The sequence below is a fragment of the Typopeltis vanoorti genome, chromosome 15 (assembly GCF_054136105.1).
Source record: "Typopeltis vanoorti isolate ZY-2024b chromosome 15, IOZ_Tvanoo_1.0, whole genome shotgun sequence".
Lineage (NCBI taxonomy): Eukaryota > Metazoa > Arthropoda > Arachnida > Uropygi > Thelyphonidae > Typopeltis > Typopeltis vanoorti.
This window is the reverse complement of record NC_143563.1, coordinates 20,749,858-20,755,857: the sequence shown is the minus strand read 5'-3', so window position 1 is coordinate 20,755,857 and position 6,000 is coordinate 20,749,858.

Below are 6,000 nucleotides of genomic sequence, written 5' to 3'. Positions count from 1 at the left end.
TGTCTGGTCTTGTATGTCTGAGGTAGAAGTTGTATATTACCGCTTTCGCGGTGATGAAAAGGTAATTGCAGAATGAATGGTTATTTGACTCCGCATGGACTAGATTGAAATATTCCTCTTCTGTATGAAGACTACCACAGGTGAGAGCTGACGTTTCCCGTGACAAACTGATTAATTGGGTGTTGACTGGGCATTCCAAGTAGATATGCCGGACTGTTCCTAATTGGTAGCAGAACAGGCAGTTATCTGAGACGTTTGAGTTAAATTTTCGTAATATAGTAGGAGTGGGTAATATATTGTGCCGCATTCTCCACTTATCTGTGTCAGGTTTGATGGCTCTTGTGCGATATGGTAGGTCCCATTGAAATAGTGTTTGATCCGATGATGCAGGATTTTCCAATAAAGTGCTTTGGTTCGACTGTTGTGTTAGAGTGCTGTAGATCTTGTTGGTGTTGCTGGGTGTAAGTTGCTCCCATGAGTTATTGGTTATTATCAGAAAGATCTTCTGAGTTGGGAGGGCTAAGCCCCACTTCTGTTATGCTATCAGGCATAGCGGCTTGAAAAGCGGCCTTTACGGTGTCTATCTGCTCAGACTCATTCCCATATTCCAGGTTTTCGAGCGAATTTGGAAAGCGCCAGGTGAGGCTTGGAGAAAGAATGTCGCCCAAGCTCCTCATGCTTCGCCAGCTCCATGGAGGAAAGAAAAACTCTTTCTGAGTGATCGGGCTTCTTACCATCGTGTTGTGAAAGATGGGTTCCATGAGGATTTCAGGTAGGGATGCTGTCTTCATTGAGTGATGGAGGTTTAGCTTCTTCCATCGTCGAAGGGCATCTTTGTAGAAGTTTGTTAAATTTACTGGCACTTGAGCTGTTGTCATTCTTAAGGTTGTGGAGAGAGAGAGAGAGAGAGAGAGAGAGAGAGAGAGAGAGAGAGACCTCTAGTGGCAGAAGTGAAAATATATTCAGTGGTGCATTTGTGTGATATTTCCTGTTGTAGGGTATTAAGGAGAAATCGAGCGCGGAACGTTGTTATCCTGCTGTCAATGGAGGTCAAATTTTGTCCTCCATCTTTGAGAGAAGTACATAGCTTGGAGTAGGAAAGCCAGTTTGTTTTGTTCATTATGAATCGATATATGGGTGACTTTATTTGTTTAATGAAATGCACTGGTGGCGTGAGAATCTTTAGTGTATGCCAAAGGACACTGGTGGCTATTTGGTTAACGATTATTGTTCTCCCTCTTGTGGAGGCAGAGGCTCGTATTGCTGCCCACTTTCCTAGTACTTGCTTGAAACGTTTGTTTAGTGTTTCCCAGTTCTTATCCACATAAGAGGGCGTGTTTCCTAGGTAAATCCCCAGGTATTTGTTTCGCTCTCAGAACCAGGTAACAGACATTGGGGAATCCGTTCAGTTTTTCCATTTGCTACACCACAGTCCTGTGGTTTTATGTGTTTAGTTTGGCTCCTGAGGCTTCCTGATATTGTTGGTATGCCATTTGTATGTTATGGAAGTTCTCTTCTTTGCGGGCTGTGATTGTAACATCATCAGCATATGCTGTCAGGGTTATGGTTTGGTAGAGAAGTTTAAGGCGGGATGCCCTAAGCAGCATGCTGAGTCTACACAAAAAGGGTTCAATGGCAATTGTGTATAAAGGACCGGAGAGTGGACAGCCTTGTTTAATACCTCTGCTGTATGGTACAGTTATGGTAAGAATGTTGTTTATTTTCATGCAAAACTGTACCTTGGCATACAACATCTTAATAGAATGAATGATACCTGAGCCAAAGCCAAATGTTTTCAAGCAGCTGAAGAGGTATAGGTGTTCAACGCGGTCGAAAGCTTTTTCTTGATCTAGTGTTATAAGACCTATTGTTTCACTGTTGTTGTTCGCTATGTTTATGAGATCCCTTATGAGGTTAAGTTTTCGTGGATAGATCCTCCAGGGATGGAATAGCTCTGATGCCTATTTATTATTTCGCTCAGAGCGGGTTTAAGTTTGTTGGCAATGGCTTTTGATATAATTTTACAATCGGTGTTTGTGATAGAGATGGGTCTCCAGTTTCCTAATTTCGTCGCGTCTCCTTTCTTTGGAATGAGCTTAATAACTGAGGTTGTCATATCGAGTGGAAAGCCATTGGTATTCGAGTCGACAAATACTCTGTAGAGGATAGGTCCAAGCTGTTTCCAGAAAGACTGATAAAATTCAGTGGTGAGCCCGTCTATGCCAGGAGATTTATCTTTAGGTGAGGAGGTGCAGGCCCATCATTTCCCTTCTCATAAGCTTGGAATAATTTCCACCTTGGGACATAGAGCCCGTTCTCTTCTGGATGACCCAAATGAACTTCTTACAGAAAACCATCTGAAAACTTCTTTCGAAGTTAATGGATATTCCAAGAGAATCATTAAAAAATTCCTTCTTAATCCTCCTAGACACCACTCAGAAGAAACAAATAGATTCAAAGACAATATATCTATTCCTTACATAAGTACAGTTTCATATAAATTAGCAAAAGTTCTAAGAAAATACAATATCAGAACCTTGTTTACTCCGCTTCCAAAGATCCGTTTCTTAATAAGCCACCCAAAACCTTGTCATCATCAACTCAAATACCCTGGTGTATATAAAATATTGTGTGATTGCGATATTCCTTATTTTGGGCAGACAGACAAATCTGTCGAATTGTGTATAGAAGAACACATGAGGGACATTACTTACAAGAGACAGCGAGCCAGTGCATTATCAAGTCATATCCTTTTCTCGGCTAATCCTAATGATGAAAAACAAAGTCACAAAGTCTGCTGGGAAAAATCTACTAACATCTTCCGTTGCAATGATGAACTAGAGAGAAAAATCGTGGAATCTAGCGAAATTATCTTCAATCCTGTTCATCTAAATAATAACTTGAGCTACAACCTCCCAGATAGTCATTCAACTGTAATCATGTACTGGCGTTCACGTGATGCTGCAAGCACGCACTCTCCCAACAATGCCACAAACGAAAGAACAGATTTAAATACAACTACAACTTTTTCATGCTAATTATGTATAGAGACTGTCTATGTTGTTCATAGTCTTTTAACCTTCAGTGTTTAGGGTTTTTTCTTTTTTCTTTCTTTTATAATGTCACCTGATGAAGGCTGTTACAGGCCGAAACTAGTAGTGTTTTTATAGTAAAACCTTTTTACTTAAATCTCGGTTTTACTTATATATATATATATATATATATATATATATATATATATATATATAGAGAGAGAGAGAGAGAGAGAGAGAGAGAGAGAGAGAGAGAGAGAGAGAGAGAGAGAGAGAGAGAGAGAGCGAGAAGTTGTACAGCCGGATACCAATGAAACAGGCACTTTGCGAATGGTTCATATATTCAGAGATGCTTCCCAAATATGCTTTTGCGTAGACCGCCAGACCATGTCGTTCACCAGGATTATGAGAGAGAAGAATGCAACCAAGAATGGTAATATTTCCTTGTGTGTGCGTGTGTGTGTGAGGGGGGGGGGAGATTTCTTGTAGAGCAACAATTTCTACTTGATTGGTTAGGATATTATTTAGTACATCTGATTTTGATCTAGTGAATTCTTCGATATTCAACTGAAGGATAGTCAAGGAATTCCCAATGTTCTGGTTTGTTTACATTCGTTCATTTTTAATGTGATTGAGATGATTTGGAGACTGTAGAGGACTTTTCGAACATAACCCTCTGCCTAAGCTATGGACGAGATCCTTATTGACCCGACGGTATTCGAGCCGGTACTTTGATATTGTGTGTTCAATTTTTGTCAGGTCCTGAATACTGTAGTTGGCATTTGAACTCCAAGGTGAGATATTAGTCAGAAGATGCAACTTTCTAGCAGGGAGAAGGTGCATGCTACCATCAATTCCCTGAAAAAAAGCAGCAGTTCCTAATATGGAGCAGATGTCTTACGGTTGTGTGACGTTTTGGTTTGAAAGCCTTACCGAGGGCCGATTCGACAACCGTGATGGCAATGTTGATTCGGATCTGTTTATTGGTCAGGATACCCTGCTTGTCTCGCAGCTGTCCTCCATATCTGGAGGATGTAATCTGTGACCCGACCGGTCTTTAGAGGTTAGTGCCGATGAACTTCGTAACTTTTATTTGTATGGAAGGGGGGTTGGGCGTAAAAGCTAAATTAGGTCAACTTGCATAGTGCAGATCTCACCACGATTGGATCACTGGAAAGCAGTGATTTATTGAGTGAGGAATTATGCTTCATATGGCGAATGTATTTCAGTATTATTATTATTGGAATGTTATTTATCAGAGTGTTCGTGTTATTGTGCGAGGATGGTTCTCATTTGAATATCAACACGATAATACCCTATGTCGCATATTGCAAAGGCTGTAGTGACATGGTTTGAGGAAATGAGAATGCAAAAGTCAGATTAGTCTCGATGTGAACTTTACAAAACACTTTTTTGGTAAAGTTAAACGTGTAAGATTAGGGTTAGGTCAAGAGGGCAACTGCCATTTTGACGGTGGAACGAGTGTAAAATAGTTGTCCGCTCATCAACATTCAGCAGAAAATCTCTCCAGGATAGAGGTATCTATATTCGCAGTGAAAGATGTATGTATGTTTGCGAAAGACTACATGTTCACATTATTTTCCAAATAAAGGCGTCAACGTATTAGCATTTGCGTCATTATTAGTTGAGCTTTCCAGTGGAGAGAAAAAAAAAGAGATTTGATATTAGAAATAAAGTTATTGGTGACATAATTGGAAGTATCATGTCTGATTAGTCATATTTAAATGAATCATCTGATTTGTAATTAAAGATGTTAATTTTCTTTTTTTATGAGTTTTTGGTTGGTTGTTTAGGATTTACGGCCGAAGCAATTGGCTATGAGGTCAGTGTTATTATTATTATATATTATATTATATTATTATATTATATTATACTATATGACCAATTATTATATATTATATTATACTATATATCTTAAGCTTGCAGTCTATTGCTACACATCTCTTTCAAATTTATTTTATTAGTCATTGATACGGCTTTCTACAGATGCACACAGATGCTTATTCACGTACTGTTTATTCTATAGAATAAATTATGATAACTAATTAAAAAAGATGTATTAATATTATTTATTTTTCTAAGATATATAAGTTAAAAAAAGAAAATTAAAATAACATAAACTCTTAAACAAATATAAAGAATACATTTTTTTTAATATACAAAATGTTAGGCAATAATTTCAGTTATATTTTAACCAAATAATTTTATAATGTTAAAATTATAATGTTAAGCCACCGGAAGATAGGTTCAAACACACGTCAACTGTTCTGTTAATCCCGCAAATTAGAAATCTACATATAACACAGTAATATAAATTAGGATTAGAGACACATATGACGGTTTTCTACAGTACTCTTCCCCCCCCCAAATCTTCAACTCAGCAGCACTCAACTATCGTATCAACTAAGGGTGGACCCCACTACCCACCGATTTCCAAAAGTTAGTTGGTAGTGAAAAATTTCACCGACATCCTTTCTGGAATAAAAGACCCTAGAGCTACCTAGGATTTCAGTAGCATACCAGCTTCTTTAAACTATTAAGTTTTGTGTGTGCGTGTCTAATGATTTTCTGATTTTTTTTTATATGGTTCTCATCTATACAAATGCACGAAAGGTCTTGTAAACCTATTGTATATTTGAACCGTGAGTGGCAACACGATTTCTTCTTTTAATTTTTTTATTTCCAGGTATTTATGTTTATATAGTCCAGGCACCGCAACCTCAATGAACCGAATATGGGATTATTTCAAGCCACCAATAAGCAGGGATCTCAAATTAGGTGACGAAATTCATCTCCGATACTCAATTCTCAAGGTATACAAGTCTGTACGACTTTTAGAGATAAAGAAAATTATATTTAAGTCAAGTGAAATGTGAACACAAACAGTTTATTATTCTTTGTTAGCGTATTTATAAGAAAATGATTAGGACAACAACATTTCTTTTGT